The sequence below is a fragment of the Rattus norvegicus genome, chromosome 13 (genome assembly GCF_036323735.1).
Source record: "Rattus norvegicus strain BN/NHsdMcwi chromosome 13, GRCr8, whole genome shotgun sequence".
Taxonomy (NCBI): Eukaryota; Metazoa; Chordata; class Mammalia; order Rodentia; family Muridae; genus Rattus; species Rattus norvegicus.
In genome coordinates this window covers 31310851-31336625 of record NC_086031.1, presented here as the reverse complement: position 1 = coordinate 31336625, position 25775 = coordinate 31310851, and positions in this window count along the sequence as shown.

Sequence of the window (25775 nt, the reverse complement as noted above, 5' to 3'; positions counted from 1 at the left end):
ACTAACCGAATTCACCATGTTACTCAGATTCGGCAAACCAAATTTTGATAAATCTTTAGAAGTACGCATATTACAAGAGCCTGCTACTGGGAACTAACTGAATTCACAGAGAAACAGTGTTTCCGTTCCTTAAAACGTTGCTCTATCTTGAATAACAAGCTTATTACATGCGAATCCTTTGGGAACCTACTGAATTCACCATGTTACTTAGAGTCCGTTCCTTAAAATGTTGTTACATATTGAAAAGCACACTCATACAAGCATGTCCCATTGGGAACTCACTGAATTCGCCTAGAAATTTTGATTCCATTCGTGAAAATTTTTCTGTATCCCGAACACTCCACTTATTACTACTGCGGCCTATTGGGAGCTAACCGAATTCACCATGTTACTCAGATTAGGCAAACCAAATTTTGATAAATCTTTAGAAGTACGCATATTACAAGAGCCTGCTACTGGGAACTAACTGAATTCACAGAGAAACAGTGTTTCCGTTCCTTAAAACAGTGCTCTATCTTGAATAACAAGCTTATTACATGCGGATCCTATTGGGAACGTACTGAATTCACCAAGTTACTTAGAGTCCGTTCCTTAAAATGTTGTTACATATTGAAAAGCACACTCATACAAGCATGTCCCATTGGGAACTCACTGAATTCGCCTAGAAATTTTGATTCCATTCGTGAAAAGTTTTCTATATCCCGAACAGTCCACTTAGTACTACTGCGGCCTATTGGGAACTAACCCAATTCACCATGTTACTCAGATTCGGCACACCAAATTTTGATAAATCTTTAGAAGTACGCATATTACAAGAGCCTGCTACAGGGAACTAACTGAATTCACAGAGAAACAGTGTTTCCGTTCCATAAAACGTTGCTCTATCTTGAATAACAAGCTTATTACCTGCGAATCCTATTGGGAACCTACTGAATTCACCATGTTACATAGAGTCCGTTCCTTAAAATGTTGTTACATATTGAAAAGCACACTCATACAAGCATGTCCCATTGGGAACTCACTGAATTCGCCTAGAAATTTTGATTCCAGTCGTGAAAATTTTTCTATATCCCGAACAGTCCACCTAGTACTACTGCGGCCTATTGGGAACTAACCGAATTCACCATGTTACTCAGATTCGGCACACCAAATTTTGATAAATCTTTAGAAGTACGCATATTACAAGAGCCTGCTACTGGGAACTAACTGAATTCACAGAGAAACAGTGTTTCCGTTCCTTAAAACGTTGCTCTATCTTGAATAACAAGCTTTTTACATGCGAATCCTATTGGGAACCTACTGAATACACCATGATACTTAGCGTCCGTTCCTTAAAATGTTGTTACATATTGAAAACCACACTCATACAAGCATGTCCCATTGGGAACTCACTGAATTCGCCTAGTAATTTTGATTCCATTCGTGAAAATTTTTCTATATCCCGAACAGTCCACTTATTACTACTGCGGCCTATTGGGAACTAACCGAATTCACCATGTTACTCAGATTCGGCACACCAAATTTTGATAAATCTTTAGAAGTACGCATATTACAAGAGCCCGCTACTGGGAACTAACTGAATTCACAGTGAAACAGTGTTTCCGTTCCTTAAAACGTTGCTCTATCTTGAATAACAAGCTTATTACATGCGAATCCTATTGGGAACCTACTGAATTCAACATGTTACTTAGAGTCCGTTCCTTAAAATGTTGTTACATATTGAAAAGCACGCTCATACAAGCATGTCCCATTGGGAACTCACTGAATTCGCCTAGAAATTTTGATTCCATTCGTGAAAATTTTTCTATATCCCGAACAGTCCACTTAGTACTACTGCGGCCTATTGGGAACTAACCGAATTCACCATGTTACTCAGATTCGGCAAACCAAATTTTGATAAATCTTTAGAAGTACGCATATTACAAGAGCCTGCTACTGGGAACTAACTGAATTCACAGAGAAACAGTGTTTCCGTTCCTTAAAACGTTGCTCTATCTTGAATAACAAGCTTATTACATGCGAATCCTTTGGGAACCTACTGAATTCACCATGTTACTTAGAGTCCGTTCCTTAAAATGTTGTTACATATTGAAAAGCACACTCATACAAGCATGTCCCATTGGGAACTCACTGAATTCGCCTAGAAATTTTGATTCCATTCGTGAAAATTTTTCTGTATCCCGAACACTCCACTTATTACTACTGCGGCCTATTGGGAGCTAACCGAATTCACCATGTTACTCAGATTAGGCAAACCAAATTTTGATAAATCTTTAGAAGTACGCATATTACAAGAGCCTGCTACTGGGAACTAACTGAATTCACAGAGAAACAGTGTTTCCGTTCCTTAAAACAGTGCTCTATCTTGAATAACAAGCTTATTACATGCGGATCCTATTGGGAACGTACTGAATTCACCAAGTTACTTAGAGTCCGTTCCTTAAAATGTTGTTACATATTGAAAAGCACACTCATACAAGCATGTCCCATTGGGAACTCACTGAATTCGCCTAGAAATTTTGATTCCATTCGTGAAAAGTTTTCTATATCCCGAACAGTCCACTTAGTACTACTGCGGCCTATTGGGAACTAACCCAATTCACCATGTTACTCAGATTCGGCACACCAAATTTTGATAAATCTTTAGAAGTACGCATATTACAAGAGCCTGCTACAGGGAACTAACTGAATTCACAGAGAAACAGTGTTTCCGTTCCATAAAACGTTGCTCTATCTTGAATAACAAGCTTATTACCTGCGAATCCTATTGGGAACCTACTGAATTCACCATGTTACATAGAGTCCGTTCCTTAAAATGTTGTTACATATTGAAAAGCACACTCATACAAGCATGTCCCATTGGGAACTCACTGAATTCGCCTAGAAATTTTGATTCCAGTCGTGAAAATTTTTCTATATCCCGAACAGTCCACCTAGTACTACTGCGGCCTATTGGGAACTAACCGAATTCACCATGTTACTCAGATTCGGCACACCAAATTTTGATAAATCTTTAGAAGTACGCATATTACAAGAGCCTGCTACTGGGAACTAACTGAATTCACAGAGAAACAGTGTTTCCGTTCCTTAAAACGTTGCTCTATCTTGAATAACAAGCTTTTTACATGCGAATCCTATTGGGAACCTACTGAATACACCATGATACTTAGCGTCCGTTCCTTAAAATGTTGTTACATATTGAAAACCACACTCATACAAGCATATCCCATTGGGAACTCACTGAATTCGCCTAGTAATTTTGATTCCATTCGTGAAAATTTTTCTATATCCCGAACAGTCCACTTATTACTACTGCGGCCTATTGGGAACTAACCGAATTCACCATGTTACTCAGATTCGGCACACCAAATTTTGATAAATCTTTAGAAGTACGCATATTACAAGAGCCCGCTACTGGGAACTAACTGAATTCACAGTGAAACAGTGTTTCCGTTCCTTAAAACGTTGCTCTATCTTGAATAACAAGCTTTTTACATGTGAATCCTATTGGGAACCTACTGAATTCACCATGTTACTTAGAGTCCGTTCCTTAAAATGTAGTTACATATTGAAAAGCACACTCATACAAGCATGTCCCATTGGGAACTCACTGAATTCGCCTAGAAATTTTGATTCCATTCGTGAAAATTTTTCTGTATCCTGAACACTCCACTTATTACTACTGCGGCCGATTGGGAACTAACCGAATTCACCATGTTACTCAAATTCGGCAAACCAAATTTTGATAAATCTTTAGAAGTACGCATATTACAAGAGCCTGCTACTGGGAACTAACTGAATTCACAGAGAAACAGTGTTTCCGTTCCTTAAAACGTTGCTCTATCTTGAATAACAAGCTTATTACATGCGAATCCTATTGGGAACCTACTGAATTCACCATGTTACTTAGAGTCCGTTCCTTAAAATGTTGTTACATATTGAAAAGCACACTCATACAAGCATGTCCCATTGGGAACTCACTGAATTCGCCTAGAAATTTTGATTCAGTTCGTGAAATTTTTCTATATCCCGAACGGTCCACTTATTACTACTGCGGCCTATTGGGAACTAACCGAATTCACCATGTTACTCAGATTCGGCACATCAAATTTTGATAAATCTTTAGAAGTACGCATATTACAAGAGCCTGCTACTGGGAACTAACTGAATTCACAGAGAAACAGTGTTTCCGTTCCTTAAAACATTGCTCTATCTTGAATAACAAGCTTATTACATGCGAATCCTATTGGGAACCTACTGAATTCACCAAGTTACTTAGAGTCCGTTCCTTAAAATGTTGTTACATATTGAAAAGCACACTCATACAAGCATGTCCCATTGGGAACTCACTGAATTCGCCTAGAAATTTTGATTCCATTCGTGAAAATTTTTCTATATTCCGAACAGTCCACTTAGTACTACTGCGGCCTATTGGGAACTAACCCATTTCACCAGGTTCCTCAGATTAGGCACACCAAATTTTGATAAATCTTTAGAAGTACGCATATTACAAGAGCCTGCTACTGGGAACTAACTGAATTCACAGAGAAACAGTGTTTCCGTTCCGTAAAACGTTGCTCTATCTTGAATAACAAGCTTATTACATGCGAATCCTATTGGGAACCTACTGAATACACCATGATACTTAGCGTCCGTTCCTTAAAATGTTGTTACATATTGAAAAGCACACTCATACAAGCATGTCCCATTGGGAACTCACGGAATTCGCCTAGAAATTTTGATTCCATTCGTGAAAATTTTTCTATATCCCGAACAGTCCACTTATTACTACTGCGGCCTATTGGGAACTAACCGAATTCACCATGTTACTCAGATTCGGCAAACCAAATTTTGATAAATCTTTAGAAGTACGCATATTACAAGAGCCTGCTACTGGGAACTAACTGAATTCACAGAGAAACAGTGTTTCCGTTCCTTAAAACGTTGCTCTATCTTGAATAACAAGCTTTTTACATGCGAATCCTATTGGGAACCTACTGAATTCACCATGTTACTTAGAGTCCGTTCCTTAAAATGTTGTTACATATTGAAAAGCACACTCATACAAGCATGTCCCATTGGGAACTCACTGAATTCGCCTAGAAATTTTGATTCCATTCGTGAAAATTTTTCTGTATCCCGAATACTCCACTTATTACTACTGCGGCCTATTGGGAACTAACCGAATTCACCATGTTACTCAGATTCGGCAAAACAAATTTTGATAAATCTTTAGAAGTACGCATATTACAAGAGCCTGCTACTGGGAACTAACTGAATTCACAGAGAAACAGTGTTTCCGTTCCTTAAAACAGTGCTCTATCTTGAATAACAAGCTTATTACATGCGAATCCTATTGGGAACGTACTGAATTCACCAAGTTACTTAGAGTCCGTTCCTTAAAATGTTGTTACATATTGAAAAGCACACTCATACAAGCATGTCCCATTGGGAACTCACTGAATTCGCCTAGAAATTTTGATTCCAATCGTGAAAATTTTTCTATATTCCGAACAGTCCACTTAGTACTACTGCGGCCTATTGGGAACTAACCCATTTCACCAGGTTACTCAGATTAGGCACACCAAATTTTGATAAATCTTTAGAAGTACGCATATTACAAGAGCCTGCTACTGGGAACTAACTGAATTCACAGAGAAACAGTGTTTCCGTTCCGTAAAACGTTGCTCTATCTTGAATAACAAGCTTATTACATGCGAATCCTATTGGGAACCTACTGAATACACCATGATACTTAGCGTCCGTTCCTTAAAATGTTGTTACATATTGAAAAGCACACTCATACAAGCATGTCCCATTGGGAAATCACGGAATTCGCCTAGAAATTTTGATTCCATTCGTGAAAATTTTTCTATATCCCGAACAGTCCACTTATTACTACTGCGGCCTATTGGGAACTAACCGAATTCACCATGTTACTCAGATTCGGCAAACCAAATTTTGATAAATCTTTAGAAGTACGCATATTACAAGAGCCTGCTACTGGGAACTAACTGAATTCACAGAGAAACAGTGTTTCCGTTCCTTAAAACGTTGCTCTATCTTGAATAACAAGCTTTTTACATGCGAATCCTATTGGGAACCTACTGAATTCACCATGTTACTTAGAGTCCGTTCCTTAAAATGTTGTTACATATTGAAAAGCACACTCATACAAGCATGTCCCATTGGGAACTCACTGAATTCGCCTAGAAATTTTGATTCCATTCGTGAAAATTTTTCTGTATCCCGAATACTCCACTTATTACTACTGCGGCCTATTGGGAACTAACCGAATTCACCATGTTACTCAGATTCGGCAAAACAAATTTTGATAAATCTTTAGAAGTACGCATATTACAAGAGCCTGCTACTGGGAACTAACTGAATTCACAGAGAAACAGTGTTTCCGTTCCTTAAAACAGTGCTCTATCTTGAATAACAAGCTTATTACATGCGAATCCTATTGGGAACGTACTGAATTCACCAAGTTACTTAGAGTCCGTTCCTTAAAATGTTGTTACATATTGAAAAGCACACTCATACAAGCATGTCCCATTGGGAACTCACTGAATTCGCCTAGAAATTTTGATTCCATTCGTGAAAATTTTTCTATATCCCGAACAGTCCACTTAGTACTACTGCGGCCTATTGGGAACTAACCGAATTCACCATGTTACTCAGATTCGGCACACCAAATTTTGATAAATCTTTAGAAGTACGCATATTACAAGAGCCTGCTACAGGGAACTAACTGAATTCACAGAGAAACAGTGTTTCCGTTCCATAAAACGTTGCTCTATCTTGAATAACAAGCTTTTTACATGCGAATCCTATTGGGAACCTACTGAATACACCATGATACTTAGCGTCCGTTCCTTAAAATGTTGTTACATATTGAAAACCACACTCATACAAGCATGTCCCATTGGGAACTCACTGAATTCGCCTAGTAATTTTGATTCCATTCGTGAAAATTTTTCTATATCCCGAACAGTCCACTTATTACTACTGCGGCCTATTGGGAACTAACCGAATTCACCATGTTACTCAGATTCGGCACACCAAATTTTGATAAATCTTTAGAAGTACGCATATTACAAGAGCCCGCTACTGGGAACTAACTGAATTCACAGAGAAACAGTGTTTCCGTTCCTTAAAACGTTGCTCTATCTTGAATAACAAGCTTTTTACATGTGAATCCTATTGGGAACCTACTGAATTCACCATGTTACTTAGAGTCCGTTCCTTAAAATGTTGTTACATATTGAAAAGCACACTCATACAAGCATGTCCCATTGGGAACTCACTGAATTCGCCTAGAAATTTTGATTCCATTCGTGAAAATTTTTCTGTATCCCGAACACTCCACTTATTACTACTGCGGCCGATTGGGAACTAACCGAATTCACCATGTTACTCAAATTCGGCAAACCAAATTTTGATAAATCTTTAGAAGTACGCATATTACAAGAGCCTGCTACTGGGAACTAACTGAATTCACAGAGAAAGAGTGTTTCCGTTCCTTAAAACGTTGCTCTATCTTGAATAACAAGCTTATTACATGCGAATCCTATTGGGAACCTACTGAATTCACCATGTTACTTAGAGTCCGTTCCTTACAATGTTGTTACATATTGAAAAGCACACTCATACAAGCATGTCCCATTGGGAACTCACTGAATTCGCCTAGAAATTTTGATTCAGTTCGTGAAATTTTTCTATATCCCGAACGGTCCACTTATTACTACTGCGGCCTATTGGGAACTAACCGAATTCACCATGTTACTCAGATTCGGCACACCAAATTTTGATAAATCTTTAGAAGTACGCATATTACAAGAGCCTGCTACTGGGAACTAACTGAATTCACAGAGAAACATTGTTTCCGTTCCTTAAAACGTTGCTCTATCTTGAATAACAAGCTTTTTACATGCGAATCCTATTGGGAACCTACTGAATTCACCATGTTACTTAGAGTCCGTTCCTCAAAATGTTGTTACATATTGAAAAGCACACTCATACAAGCATGTCCCATTGGGAACTCACTGAATTCGCCTAGAAATTTTGATTCCATTCGTGAAAATTTTTATGTATCCCGAACACTCCACTTATTTCTACTGCGGCCTATTGGGAACTAACCGAATTCACCATGTTACTCAGATTCGGCAAAACAAATTTTGATAAATCTTTAGAAGTACGCATATTACAAGAGCCTGCTACTGGGAACTAACTGAATTCACAGAGAAACAGTGTTTCCGTTCCTTAAAACAGTGCTCTATCTTGAATAACAAGCTTATTACACGCGGATCCTATTGGGAACGTACTGAATTCACCAAGTTACTTAGAGTCCGTTCCTTAAAATGTTGTTACATATTGAAAAGCACACTCATACAAGCATGTCCCATTGGGAACTCACTGAATTCGCCTAGAAATTTTGATTCCATTCGTGAAAATTTTTCTATATCCCGAACAGTCCACTTAGTACTACTGCGGCCTATTGGGAACTAACCCAATTCACCATGTTACTCAGATTCGGCACACCAAATTTTGATAAATCTTTAGAATTACGCATATTACAAGAGCCTGCTACAGGGAACTAACTGAATTCACAGAGAAACAGTGTTTCCGTTCCATAAAACGCTGCTCTATCTTGAATAACAAGCTTATTACATGCGAATCCTATTGGGAACCTACTGAATTCACCATGTTACATAGAGTCCGTTCCTTAAAATGTTGTTACATATTGAAAAGCACACTCATACAAGCATGTCCCATTGGGAACTCACTGAATTCGCCTAGAAATTTTGATTCCAGTCGTGAAAATTTTTCTATATCCCGAACAGTCCACCTAGTACTACTGCGGCCTATTGGGAACTAACCGAATTCACCATGTTACTCAGATTCGGCACACCAAATTTTGATAAATCTTTAGAAGTACGCATATTACAAGAGCCTGCTACTGGGAACTAACTGAATTCACAGAGAAACAGTGTTTCCGTTCCTTAAAACGTTGCTCTATCTTGAATAACAAGCTTTTTACATGCGAATCCTATTGGGAACCTACTGAATACACCATGATACTTAGCGTCCGTTCCTTAAAATGTTGTTACATATTGAAAACCACACTCATACAAGCATGTCCCATTGGGAACTCACTGAATTCGCCTAGTAATTTTGATTCCATTCGTGAAAATTTTTCTATATCCCGAACAGTCCACTTATTACTACTGCGGCCTATTGGGAACTAACCGAATTCACCATGTTACTCAGATTCGGCACACCAAATTTTGATAAATCTTTAGAAGTACGCATATTACAAGAGCCCGCTACTGGGAACTAACTGAATTCACAGTGAAACAGTGTTTCCGTTCCTTAAAACGTTGCTCTATCTTGAATAACAAGCTTTTTACATGTGAATCCTATTGGGAACCTACTGAATTCACCATGTTACTTAGAGTCCGTTCCTTAAAATGTTGTTACATATTGAAAAGCACACTCATACAAGCATGTCCCATTGGGAACTCACTGAATTCGCCTAGAAATTTTGATTCCATTCGTGAAAATTTTTCTGTATCCTGAACACTCCACTTATTACTACTGCGGCCGATTGGGAACTAACCGAATTCACCATGTTACTCAAATTCGGCAAACCAAATTTTGATAAATCTTTAGAAGTACGCATATTACAAGAGCCTGCTACTGGGAACTAACTGAATTCACAGAGAAACAGTGTTTCCGTTCCTTAAAACGTTGCTCTATCTTGAATAACAAGCTTATTACATGCGAATCCTATTGGGAACCTACTGAATTCACCATGTTACTTAGAGTCCGTTCCTTAAAATGTTGTTACATATTGAAAAGCACACTCATACAAGCATGTCCCATTGGGAACTCACTGAATTCGCCTAGAAATTTTGATTCAGTTCGTGAAATTTTTCTATATCCCGAACGGTCCACTTATTACTACTGCGGCCTATTGGGAACTAACCGAATTCACCATGTTACTCAGATTCGGCACACCAAATTTTGATAAATCTTTAGAAGTACGCATATTACAAGAGCCTGCTACTGGGAACTAACTGAATTCACAGAGAAACAGTGTTTCCGTTCCTTAAAACGTTGCTCTATCTTGAATAACAAGCTTTTTACATGCGAATCCTATTGGGAACCTACTGAATTCACCATGTTACTTAGAGTCCGTTCCTCAAAATGTTGTTACATATTGAAAAGCACACTCATACAAGCATGTCCCATTGGGAACTCACTGAATTCGCCTAGAAATTTTGATTCCATTCGTGAAAATTTTTCTGTATCCCGAACACTCCACTTATTACTACTGCGGCCTATTGGAAACTAACCGAATTCACCATGTTTCTCAGATTCGGCAAACCAAATTTTGATAAATCTTTAGAAGTACGCATATTACAAGAGCCTGCTACTGGGAACTAACTGAATTCACAGAGAAACAGTGTTTCCGTTCCTTAAAACATTGCTCTATCTTGAATAACAAGCTTATTACATGCGAATCCTATTGGGAACCTACTGAATTCACCAAGTTACTTAGAGTCCGTTCCTTAAAATGTTGTTACATATTGAAAAGCACACTCATACAAGCATGTCCCATTGGGAACTCACTGAATTCGCCTAGAAATTTTGATTCCATTCGTGAAAATTTTTCTATATTCCGAACAGTCCACTTAGTACTACTGCGGCCTATTGGGAACTAACCCATTTCACCAGGTTCCTCAGATTAGGCACACCAAATTTTGATAAATCTTTAGAAGTACGCATATTACAAGAGCCTGCTACTGGGAACTAACTGAATTCACAGAGAAACAGTGTTTCCGTTCCGTAAAACGTTGCTCTATCTTGAATAACAAGCTTATTACATGCGAATCCTATTGGGAACCTACTGAATACACCATGATACTTAGCGTCCGTTCCTTAAAATGTTGTTACATATTGAAAAGCACACTCATACAAGCATGTCCCATTGGGAACTCACGGAATTCGCCTAGAAATTTTGATTCCATTCGTGAAAATTTTTCTATATCCCGAACAGTCCACTTATTACTACTGCGGCCTATTGGGAACTAACCGAATTCACCATGTTACTCAGATTCGGCAAACCAAATTTTGATAAATCTTTAGAAGTACGCATATTACAAGAGCCTGCTACTGGGAACTAACTGAATTCACAGAGAAACAGTGTTTCCGTTCCTTAAAACGTTGCTCTATCTTGAATAACAAGCTTTTTACATGCGAATCCTATTGGGAACCTACTGAATTCACCATGTTACTTAGAGTCCGTTCCTTAAAATGTTGTTACATATTGAAAAGCACACTCATACAAGCATGTCCCATTGGGAACTCACTGAATTCGCCTAGAAATTTTGATTCCATTCGTGAAAATTTTTCTGTATCCCGAATACTCCACTTATTACTACTGCGGCCTATTGGGAACTAACCGAATTCACCATGTTACTCAGATTCGGCAAAACAAATTTTGATAAATCTTTAGAAGTACGCATATTACAAGAGCCTGCTACTGGGAACTAACTGAATTCACAGAGAAACAGTGTTTCCGTTCCTTAAAACAGTGCTCTATCTTGAATAACAAGCTTATTACATGCGAATCCTATTGGGAACGTACTGAATTCACCAAGTTACTTAGAGTCCGTTCCTTAAAATGTTGTTACATATTGAAAAGCACACTCATACAAGCATGTCCCATTGGGAACTCACTGAATTCGCCTAGAAATTTTGATTCCATTCGTGAAAATTTTTCTATATCCCGAACAGTCCACTTAGTACTACTGCGGCCTATTGGGAACTAAGCCATTTCACCAGGTTACTCAGATTAGGCACACCAAATTTTGATAAATCTTTAGAAGTACGCATATTACAAGAGCCTGCTACTGGGAACTAACTGAATTCACAGAGAAACAGTGTTTCCGTTCCGTAAAACGTTGCTCTATCTTGAATAACAAGCTTATTACATGCGAATCCTATTGGGAACCTACTGAATACACTATGATACTTAGCGTCCGTTCCTTAAAATGTTGTTACATATTGAAAAGCACACTCATACAAGCATGTCCCATTGGGAACTCACTGAATTCGCCTAGAAATTTTGATTCCATTCGTGAAAATTTTTCTGTATCCCGAACACTCCACTTATTACTACTGCGGCCGATTGGGAACTAACCGAATTCACCATGTTACTCAAATTCGGCAAACCAAATTTTGATAAATCTTTAGAAGTACGCATATTACAAGAGCCTGCTACTGGGAACTAACTGAATTCACAGAGAAAGAGTGTTTCCGTTCCTTAAAACGTTGCTCTATCTTGAATAACAAGCTTATTACATGCGAATCCTATTGGGAACCTACTGAATTCACCATGTTACTTAGAGTCCGTTCCTTACAATGTTGTTACATATTGAAAAGCACACTCATACAAGCATGTCCCATTGGGAACTCACTGAATTCGCCTAGAAATTTTGATTCAGTTCGTGAAATTTTTCTATATCCCGAACGGTCCACTTATTACTACTGCGGCCTATTGGGAACTAACCGAATTCACCATGTTACTCAGATTCGGCACACCAAATTTTGATAAATCTTTAGAAGTACGCATATTACAAGAGCCTGCTACTGGGAACTAACTGAATTCACAGAGAAACATTGTTTCCGTTCCTTAAAACGTTGCTCTATCTTGAATAACAAGCTTTTTACATGCGAATCCTATTGGGAACCTACTGAATTCACCATGTTACTTAGAGTCCGTTCCTCAAAATGTTGTTACATATTGAAAAGCACACTCATACAAGCATGTCCCATTGGGAACTCACTGAATTCGCCTAGAAATTTTGATTCCATTCGTGAAAATTTTTCTGTATCCCGAACACTCCACTTATTTCTACTGCGGCCTATTGGGAACTAACCGAATTCACCATGTTACTCAGATTCGGCAAAACAAATTTTGATAAATCTTTAGAAGTACGCATATTACAAGAGCCTGCTACTGGGAACTAACTGAATTCACAGAGAAACAGTGTTTCCGTTCCTTAAAACAGTGCTCTATCTTGAATAACAAGCTTATTACACGCGGATCCTATTGGGAACGTACTGAATTCACCAAGTTACTTAGAGTCCGTTCCTTAAAATGTTGTTACATATTGAAAAGCACACTCATACAAGCATGTCCCATTGGGAACTCACTGAATTCGCCTAGAAATTTTGATTCCATTCGTGAAAATTTTTCTATATCCCGAACAGTCCACTTATTACTACTGCGGCCTATTGGGAACTAACCCAATTCACCATGTTACTCAGATTCGGCACACCAAATTTTGATAAATCTTTAGAATTACGCATATTACAAGAGCCTGCTACAGGGAACTAACTGAATTCACAGAGAAACAGTGTTTCCGTTCCATAAAACGCTGCTCTATCTTGAATAACAAGCTTATTACATGCGAATCCTATTGGGAACCTACTGAATTCACCATGTTACATAGAGTCCGTTCCTTAAAATGTTGTTACATATTGAAAAGCACACTCATACAAGCATGTCCCATTGGGAACTCACTGAATTCGCCTAGAAATTTTGATTCCAGTCGTGAAAATTTTTCTATATCCCGAACAGTCCACCTAGTACTACTGCGGCCTATTGGGAACTAACCGAATTCACCATGTTACTCAGATTCGGCACACCAAATTTTGATAAATCTTTAGAAGTACGCATATTACAAGAGCCTGCTACTGGGAACTAACTGAATTCACAGAGAAACAGTGTTTCCGTTCCTTAAAACGTTGCTCTATCTTGAATAACAAGCTTTTTACATGCGAATCCTATTGGGAACCTACTGAATACACCATGATACTTAGCGTCCGTTCCTTAAAATGTTGTTACATATTGAAAACCACACTCATACAAGCATGTCCCATTGGGAACTCACTGAATTCGCCTAGTAATTTTGATTCCATTCGTGAAAATTTTTCTATATCCCGAACAGTCCACTTATTACTACTGCGGCCTATTGGGAACTAACCGAATTCACCATGTTACTCAGATTCGGCACACCAAATTTTGATAAATCTTTAGAAGTACGCATATTACAAGAGCCCGCTACTGGGAACTAACTGAATTCACAGTGAAACAGTGTTTCCGTTCCTTAAAACGTTGCTCTATCTTGAATAACAAGCTTTTTACATGTGAATCCTATTGGGAACCTACTGAATTCACCATGTTACTTAGAGTCCGTTCCTTAAAATGTTGTTACATATTGAAAAGCACACTCATACAAGCATGTCCCATTGGGAACTCACTGAATTCGCCTAGAAATTTTGATTCCATTCGTGAAAATTTTTCTGTATCCTGAACACTCCACTTATTACTACTGCGGCCGATTGGGAACTAACCGAATTCACCATGTTACTCAAATTCGGCAAACCAAATTTTGATAAATCTTTAGAAGTACGCATATTACAAGAGCCTGCTACTGGGAACTAACTGAATTCACAGAGAAACAGTGTTTCCGTTCCTTAAAACGTTGCTCTATCTTGAATAACAAGCTTATTACATGCGAATCCTATTGGGAACCTACTGAATTCACCATGTTACTTAGAGTCCGTTCCTTAAAATGTTGTTACATATTGAAAAGCACACTCATACAAGCATGTCCCATTGGGAACTCACTGAATTCGCCTAGAAATTTTGATTCAGTTCGTGAAATTTTTCTATATCCCGAACGGTCCACTTATTACTACTGCGGCCTATTGGGAACTAACCGAATTCACCATGTTACTCAGATTCGGCACACCAAATTTTGATAAATCTTTAGAAGTACGCATATTACAAGAGCCTGCTACTGGGAACTAACTGAATTCACAGAGAAACAGTGTTTCCGTTCCTTAAAACGTTGCTCTATCTTGAATAACAAGCTTTTTACATGCGAATCCTATTGGGAACCTACTGAATTCACCATGTTACTTAGAGTCCGTTCCTCAAAATGTTGTTACATATTGAAAAGCACACTCATACAAGCATGTCCCATTGGGAACTCACTGAATTCGCCTAGAAATTTTGATTCCATTCGTGAAAATTTTTCTGTATCCCGAACACTCCACTTATTACTACTGCGGCCTATTGGAAACTAACCGAATTCACCATGTTTCTCAGATTCGGCAAACCAAATTTTGATAAATCTTTAGAAGTACGCATATTACAAGAGCCTGCTACTGGGAACTAACTGAATTCACAGAGAAACAGTGTTTCCGTTCCTTAAAACATTGCTCTATCTTGAATAACAAGCTTATTACATGCGAATCCTATTGGGAACCTACTGAATTCACCAAGTTACTTAGAGTCCGTTCCTTAAAATGTTGTTACATATTGAAAAGCACACTCATACAAGCATGTCCCATTGGGAACTCACTGAATTCGCCTAGAAATTTTGATTCCATTCGTGAAAATTTTTCTATATTCCGAACAGTCCACTTAGTACTACTGCGGCCTATTGGGAACTAACCCATTTCACCAGGTTCCTCAGATTAGGCACACCAAATTTTGATAAATCTTTAGAAGTACGCATATTACAAGAGCCTGCTACTGGGAACTAACTGAATTCACAGAGAAACAGTGTTTCCGTTCCGTAAAACGTTGCTCTATCTTGAATAACAAGCTTATTACATGCGAAACCTATTGGGAACCTACTGAATACACCATGATACTTAGCGTCCGTTCCTTAAAATGTTGTTACATATTGAAAAGCACACTCATACAAGCATGTCCCATTGGGAACTCACGGAATTCGCCTAGAAATTTTGATTCCATTCGTGAAAATTTTTCTATATCCCGAACAGTCCACTTATTACTACTGCGGCCTATTGGGAACTAACCGAATTCACCATGTTACTCAGATTCGGCAAACCAAATTTTGATAAATCTTTAGAAGTACGCATATTACAAGAGCCTGCTACTGGGAACTAACTGAATTCACAGAGAAACAGTGTTTCCGTTCCTTAAAACGTTGCTCTATCTTGAATAACAAGCTTTTTACATGCGAATCCTATTGGGAACCTACTGAATTCACCATGTTACTTAGAGTCCGTTCCTTAAAATGTTGTTACATATTGAAAAGCACACTCATACAAGCATGTCCCATTGGGAACTCACTGAATTCGCCTAGAAATTTTGATTCCATTCGTGAAAATTTTTCTGTATCCCGAATACTCCACTTATTACTACTGCGGCCTATTGGGAACTAACCGAATTCACCATGTTACTCAGATTCGGCAAAACAAATTTTGATAAATCTTTAGAAGTACGCATATTACAAGAGCCTGCTACTGGGAACTAACTGAATTCACAGAGAAACAGTGTTTCCGTTCCTTAAAACAGTGCTCTATCTTGAATAACAAGCTTATTACATGCGAATCCTATTGGGAACCTACTGAATTCACCAAGTTACTTAGAGTCCGTTCCTTAAAATGTTGTTACATATTGAAAAGCACACTCATACAAGCATGTCCCATTGGGAACTCACTGAATTCGCCTAGAAATTTTGATTCCATTCGTGAAAATTTTTCTATATCCCGAACAGTCCACTTAGTACTACTGCGGCCTATTGGGAACTAAGCCATTTCACCAGGTTACTCAGATTAGGCACACCAAATTTTGATAAATCTTTAGAAGTACGCATATTACAAGAGCCTGCTACTGGGAACTAACTGAATTCACAGAGAAACAGTGTTTCCGTTCCGTAAAACGTTGCTCTATCTTGAATAACAAGCTTATTACATGCGAATCCTATTGGGAACCTACTGAATACACCATGATACTTAGCGTCCGTTCCTTAAAATGTTGTTACATATTGAAAAGCACACTCATACAAGCATGTCCCATTGGGAACTCACGGAATTCGCCTAGAAATTTTGATTCCATTCGTGAAAATTTTTCTATATCCCGAACAGTCCACTTATTACTACTGCGGCCTATTGGGAACTAACCGAATTCACCATGTTACTCAGATTCGGCAAACCAAATTTTGATAAATCTTTAGAAGTACGCATATTACAAGAGCCTGCTACTGGGAACTAACTGAATTCACAGAGAAACAGTGTTTCCGTTCCTTAAAACGTTGCTCTATCTTGAATAACAAGCTTTTTACATGCGAATCCTATTGGGAACCTACTGAATTCACCATGTTACTTAGAGTCCGTTCCTTAAAATGTTGTTACATATTGAAAAGCACACTCATACAAGCATGTCCCATTGGGAACTCACTGAATTTGCCTAGAAATTTTGATTCCATTCGTGAAAATTATTCTGTATCCCGAATACTCCACTTATTACTACTGCGGCCTATTGGGAACTAACCGAATTCACCATGTTACTAAGATTCGGCAAAACAAATTTTGATAAATCTTTAGAAGTACGCATATTACAAGAGCCTGCTACTGGGAACTAACTGAATTCACAGAGAAACAGTGTTTCCGTTCCTTAAAACAGTGCTCTATCTTGAATAACAAGCTTATTACATGCGAATCCTATTGGGAACGTACTGAATTCACCAAGTTACTTAGAGTCCGTTCCTTAAAATGTTGTTACATATTGAAAAGCACACTCATACAAGCATGTCCCATTGGGAACTCACTGAATTCGCCTAGAAATTTTGATTCCATTCGTGAAAATTTTTCTATATCCCGAACAGTCCACTTAGTACTACTGCGGCCTATTGGGAACTAACCCAATTCACCATGTTACTCAGATTCGGCACACCAAATTTTGATAAATCTTTAGAAGTACGCATATTACAAGAGCCTGCTACAGGGAACTAACTGAATTCACAGAGAAACAGTGTTTCCGTTCCATAAAACGTTGCTCTATCTTGAATAACAAGCTTTTTACATGCGAATCCTATTGGGAACCTACTGAATACACCATGATACTTAGCGTCCGTTCCTTAAAATGTTGTTACATATTGAAAACCACACTCATACAAGCATGTCCCATTGGGAACTCACTGAATTCGCCTAGTAATTTTGATTCCATTCGTGAAAATTTTTCTATATCCCGAACAGTCCACTTATTACTACTGCGGCCTATTGGGAACTAACCGAATTCACCATGTTACTCAGATTCGGCACACCAAATTTTGATAAATCTTTAGAAGTACGCATATTACAAGAGCCCGCTACTGGGAACTAACTGAATTCACAGAGAAACAGTGTTTCCGTTCCTTAAAACGTTGCTCTATCTTGAATAACAAGCTTTTTACATGTGAATCCTATTGGGAACCTACTGAATTCACCATGTTACTTAGAGTCCGTTCCTTAAAATGTTGTTACATATTGAAAAGCACACTCATACAAGCATGTCCCATTGGGAACTCACTGAATTCGCCTAGAAATTTTGATTCCATTCGTGAAAATTTTTCTGTATCCCGAACACTCCACTTATTACTACTGCGGCCGATTGGGAACTAACCGAATTCACCATGTTACTCAAATTCGGCAAACCAAATTTTGATAAATCTTTAGAAGTACGCATATTACAAGAGCCTGCTACTGGGAACTAACTGAATTCACAGAGAAACAGTGTTTCCGTTCCTTAAAACGTTGCTCTATCTTGAATAACAAGCTTATTACATGCGAATCCTATTGGGAACCTACTGAATTCACCATGTTACTTAGAGTCCGTTCCTTAAAATGTTGTTACATATTGAAAAGCACACTCATACAAGCATGTCCCATTGGGAACTCACTGAATTCGCCTAGAAATTTTGATTCAGTTCGTGAAATTTTTCTATATCCCGAACGGTCCACTTATTACTACTGCGGCCTATTGGGAACTAACCGAATTCACCATGTTACTCAGATTCGGCACACCAAATTTTGATAAATCTTTAGAAGTACGCATATTACAAGAGCCTGCTACTGGGAACTAACTGAATTCACAGAGAAACATTGTTTCCGTTCCTTAAAACGTTTCTCTATCTTGAATAACAAGCTTTTTACATGCGAATCCTATTGGGAACCTACTGAATTCACCATGTTACTTAGAGTCCGTTCCTCAAAATGTTGTTACATATTGAAAAGCACACTCATACAAGCATGTCCCATTGGGAACTCACTGAATTCGCCTAGAAATTTTGATTCCATTCGTGAAAATTTTTCTGTATCCCGAACACTCCACTTATTACTACTGCGGCCTATTGGGAACTAACCGAATTCACCATGTTACTCAGATTCGGCAAAACAAATTTTGATAAATCTTTAGAAGTACGCATATTACAAGAGCCTGCTACTGGGAACTAACTGAATTCACAGAGAAACAGTGTTTCCGTTCCTAAAACAGTGCTCTATCTTGAATAACAAGCTTATTACACGCGGATCCTATTGGGAACGTACTGAATTCACCAAGTTACTTAGAGTCCGTTCCTTAAAATGTTGTTACATATTGAAAAGCACACTCATACAAGCATGTCCCATTGGGAACTCACTGAATTCGCCTAGAAATTTTGATTCCATTCGTGAAAATTTTTCTATATCCCGAACAGTCCACTTAGTACTACTGCGGCCTATTGGGAACTAACCCAATTCACCATGTTACTCAGATTCGGCACACCAAATTTTGATAAATCTTTAGAATTACGCATATTACAAGAGCCTGCTACAGGGAACTAACTGAATTCACAGAGAAACAGTGTTTCCGTTCCATAAAACGCTGCTCTATCTTGAATAACAAGCTTATTACATGCGAATCCTATTGGGAACCTACTGAATTCACCATGTTACTTAGAGTCCGTTCCTTAAAATGTTGTTACATATTGAAAAGCACACTCATACAAGCATGTCCCATTGGGAACTCACTGAATTCGCCTAGAAATTTTGATTCCAGTCGTGAAAATTTTTCTATATCCCGAACAGTCCACCTAGTACTACTGCGGCCTATTGGGAACTAACCGAATTCACCATGTTACTCAGATTCGGCACACCAAATTTTGATAAATCTTTAGAAGTACGCATATTACAAGAGCCTGCTACTGGGAACTAACTGAATTCACAGAGAAACAGTGTTTCCGTTCCTTAAAACGTTGCTCTATCTTGAATAACAAGCTTTTTACATGCGAATCCTATTGGGAACCTACTGAATACACCATGATACTTAGCGTCCGTTCCTTAAAATGTTGTTACATATTGAAAACCACACTCATACAAGCATGTCCCATTGGGAACTCACTGATTTCGCCTAGTAATTTTGATTCCATTCGTGAAAATTTTTCTATATCCCGAACAGTCCACTTATTACTACTGCGGCCTATTGGGAACTAACCGAATTCACCATGTTACTCAGATTCGGCACACCAAATTTTGATAAATCTTTAGAAGTACGCATATTACAAGAGCCCGCTACTCGGAACTAACTGAATTCACAGTGAAACAGTGTTTCCGTTCCTTAAAACGTTGCTCTATCTTGAATAACAAGCTTTTTACATGTGAATCCTACTGGGAACCTACTGAATTCACCATGTTACTTAGAGTCCGTTCCTTAAAATGTTGTTACATATTGAAAAGCACACTCATACAAGCATGTCCCATTGGGAACTCACTGAATTCGCCTAGAAATTTTGATTCAGTTCGTGAAATTTTTCTATATCCCGAACGGTCCACTTATTACTACTGCGGCCTATTGGGAACTAACCGAATTCACCATGTTACTCAGATTCGGCACACCAAATTTTGATAAATCTTTAGAAGTACGCATATTACAAGAGCCTGCTACTGGGAACTAACTGAATTCACAGAGAAACATTGTTTCCGTTCCTTAAAACGTTGCTCTATCTTGAATAACAAGCTTTTTACATGCGAATCCTATTGGGAACCTACTGAATTCACCATGTTACTTAGAGTCCGTTCCTCAAAATGTTGTTACATATTGAAAAGCACAAATACAAGCATGTCCCATTGGGAACTCACTGAATTCGCCTAGAAATTTTGATTCCATTCGTGAAAATTTTTCTGTATCCCGAACACTCCACTTATTACTACTGCGGCCTATTGGGAACTAACCGAATTCACCATGTTACTCAGATTCGGCAAAACAAATTTTGATAAATCTTTAGAAGTACGCATATTACAAGAGCCTGCTACTGGGAACTAACTGAATTCACAGAGAAACAGTGTTTCCGTTCCTTAAAACAGTGCTCTATCTTGAATAACAAGCTTATTACACGCGGATCCTATTGGGAACATACTGAATTCACCAAGTTACTTAGAGTCCGTTCCTTAAAATGTTGTTACATATTGAAAAGCACACTCATACAAGCATGTCCCATTGGGAACTCACTGAATTCGCCTAGAAATTTTGATTCCATTCGTGAAAATTTTTCTATATCCCGAACAGTCCACTTAGTACTACTGCGGCCTATTGGGAACTAACCCAATTCACCATGTTACTCAGATTCGGCACACCAAATTTTGATAAATCTTTAGAATTACGCATATTACAAGAGCCTGCTACAGGGAACTAACTGAATTCACAGAGAAACAGTGTTTCCGTTCCATAAAACGCTGCTCTATCTTGAATAACAAGCTTATTACATGCGAATCCTATTGGGAACCTACTGAATTCACCATGTTACATAGAGTCCGTTCCTTAAAATGTTGTTACATATTGAAAAGCACACTCATACAAGCATGTCCCATTGGGAACTCACTGAATTCGCCTAGAAATTTTGATTCCAGTCGTGAAAATTTTTCTATATCCCGAACAGTCCACCTAGTACTACTGCGGCCTATTGGGAACTAACCGAATTCACCATGTTACTCAGATTCGGCACACCAAATTTTGATAAATCTTTAGAAGTACGCATATTACAAGAGCCTGCTACTGGGAACTAACTGAATTCACAGAGAAACAGTGTTTCCGTTCCTTAAAACGTTGCTCTATCTTGAATAACAAGCTTTTTACATGCGAATCCTATTGGGAACCTACTGAATACACCATGATACTTAGCGTCCGTTCCTTAAAATGTTGTTACATATTGAAAACCACACTCATACAAGCATGTCCCATTGGGAACTCACTGAATTCGCCTAGTAATTTTGATTCCATTCGTGAAAATTTTTCTATATCCCGAACAGTCCACTTATTACTACTGCGGCCTATTGGGAACTAACCGAATTCACCATGTTACTCAGATTCGGCACACCAAATTTTGATAAATCTTTAGAAGTACGCATATTACAAGAGCCCGCTACTCGGAACTAACTGAATTCACAGTGAAACAGTGTTTCCGTTCCTTAAAACGTTGCTCTATCTTGAATAACAAGCTTTTACATGTGAATCCTACTGGGAACCTACTGAATTCACCATGTTACTTAGAGTCCGTTCCTTAAAATGTTGTTACATATTGAAAAGCACACTCATACAAGCATGTCCCATTGGGAACTCACTGAATTCGCCTAGAAATTTTGATTCAGTTCGTGAAATTTTTCTATATCCCGAACGGTCCACTTATTACTACTGCGGCCTATTGGGAACTAACCGAATTCACCATGTTACTCAGATTCGGCACACCAAATTTTGATAAATCTTTAGAAGTACGCATATTACAAGAGCCTGCTACTGGGAACTAACTGAATTCACAGAGAAACATTGTTTCCGTTCCTTAAAACGTTGCTCTATCTTGAATAACAAGCTTTTCACATGCGAATCCTATTGGGAACCTACTGAATTCACCATGTTACTTAGAGTCCGTTCCTTAAAATGTTGTTACATATTGAAAAGCACACTCATACAAGCATGTCCCATTGGGAATTCACTGAATACGCCTAGAAATTTTGATTCCATTCGTGAAAATTTTTCTATATCCCGAACAGTCCACTTAGTACTACTGCGGCTTATAGGGAACTAACCGAATTCACCATGTTACTCAGATTCGGCACACCAAGTTTTGATAAATCTTTAGAAGTACACATATTACAAGAGCCTGCTACTGGGTACTAACTGAATTCACAGAGAAACAGTGTTTCCGTTCCTTAAAACGTCGCTCTATCTTGAATAACAAGCTTTTTACATGCGAATCCTATTGGGAACCTACTGAATTCACCATGTTACTTAGAGTCCGTTCCTCAAAATGTTGTTACATATTGAAAAGCACACTCATACAAGCATGTCCCATTGGGAACTCACTGAATTCGCCTAGAAATTTTGATTCCATTCGTGAAAATTTTTCTGTATCCCGAACACTCCACTTATTACTACTGCGGCCTATTGGAAACTAACCGAATTCACCATGTTACTCAGATTCGGCAAACCAAATTTTGATAAATCTTTAGAAGTACGCATATTACAAGAGCCTGCTACTGGGAACTAACTGAATTCACAGAGAAACAGTGTTTCCGTTCCTTAAAACATTGCTCTATCTTGAATAACAAGCTTATTACATGCGAATCCTATTGGGAACCTACTGAATTCACCAAGTTACTTAGAGTCCGTTCCTTAAAATGTTGTTACATATTGATAAGCACACTCATACAAGCATGTCCCATTGGGAATTCACTGAATTCGCCTAGAAATTTTGATTCCATTCGTGAATATTTTTCTATATCCCGAACAGTCCACTTATTACTACTGCGGCCTATTGGAAACTAACCGAATTCACCATGTTACTCAGATTCGGCAAACCAAATTTTGATAAATCTTTAGAAGTACGCATATTACAAGAGCCTGCTACTGGGAACTAACTGAATTCACAGAGAAACAGTGTTTCCGTTCCTTAAAACATTGCTCTATCTTGAATAACAAGCTTATTACATGCGAATCCTATTGGGAACCTACTGAATTCACCAAGTTACTTAGAGTCCGTTCCTTAAAATGTTGTTACATATTGAAAAGCACACTCATACAAGCATGTCCCATTGGGAACTCACTGAATTCGCCTAGAAATTTTGATTCCATTCGTGAAAATTTTTCTATATCCCGAACAGTCCACTTAGTACTACTGCGGCCTATTGGGAACTAACCCATTTCACCAGGTTACTCAGATTAGGCACACCAAATTTTGATAAATCTTTAGAAGTACGCATATTACAAGAGCCTGCTACTGGGAACTAACTGAATTCACAGAGAAACAGTGTTTCCGTTCCGTAAAACGTTGCTCTATCTTGAATAACAAGCTTATTACATGCGAATCCTATTGGGAACCTACTGAATTCACCATGTTACTTAGAGTCCGTTCCTTAAAATGTTCTTACATATTGAAAAGCACACTCATACAAGCATGTCCCATTGGGAACTCACTGAATTCGCCTAGAAATTTTGATTCCATTCGTCAAAATTTTTCTGTATCCCAAACACTCCACTTATTACTACTGCGGCCTATTGGGAACTAACCGAATTCACCATGTTACTCAGATTCGGCAAACCAAATTTTGATAAATCTTTAGAAGTACGCATATTACAAGAGCCTGCTACTGGGAACTAACTGAATTCACAGAGAAACAGTGTTTCCGTTCCTTAAAACGTTGCTCTATCTTGAATAACAAGCTTATTACATGCGAATCCTATTGGGAACCTACTGAATTCACCATGTTACTTAGAGTCCGTTCCTTAAAATGTTGTTACATATTGAAAAGCACACTCATACAAGCATGTCCCGTTGGGAACTCACTGAATTCGCCTAGAAATTTTGATTCCATTCGTGAAAATTTTTCTATATCCCGAACAGTCCACTTATTACTACTGCGGCCTATTGGGAACTAACCGAATTCACCATGTTACTCAGATTCGGCAAACCAAATTTTGATAAATCTTTAGAAGTACGCATATTACAAGAGCCTGCTACTGGGAACTAACTGAAATCACAGAGAAACAGTGTTTCCGTTCCTTAAAACGTTGCTCTATCTTGAATAACAAGCTTATTACATGCGAATCCTATTGCGAACCTACTGAATTCACCATGTTACTTAGAGTCCGTTCCCTAAAATGTTGTTACATATTGAAAAGAACACTCATACAAGCATGTCCCATTGGGAACTCACTGAATTCGCCTAAAAATTTTGATTCCATTCGTGAAAATTTTTCTATATCCCGAACAGTCCACTTATTACTACTGCGGCCTATTGGGAACTAACCGAATTCACCATGTTACTCAGATTCGGCACACCAAATTTTGATAAATCTTTAGAAGTACGCATATTACAAGAGCCTGCTACTGGGAAATAACTGAATTCACAGAGAAACAGTGTTTCCGTTCCTTAAAACGTTGCTCTATCTTGAATAACAAGCTTTTTACATGCGAATCCTATTGGGAACCTACTGAATACACCATGATACTTAACGTCCGTTCCTTAAAATGTTGTTACATATTGAAAAGCACACTCATACAAGCATGTCCCATTGGGATCTCACTGAATTCGCCTAGAAATTTTGATTCCATTCGTGAAAATTTTTCTGTATCCCTAAAACTCCACTTATTACTACTGCGGCCTATTGGGAACTAACCGAATTCACCATGTTACTCAGTTCGGCAAACCAAATTTTGATAAATCTTTAGAAGTACGCATATTACAAGAGCCTGCTACTGGGAACTAACTGAATTCACAGAGAAACAGTGTTTCCATTCCTCAAAACGTTGCTCTATCTTGAATAACAAGCTTATTACATGCGAATCCTATTGGGAACCTACTGAATTCACCATGTTACTTAGAGTCCGTTCCTTAAAATGTTGTTACATATTGAAAAGCACACTCATACA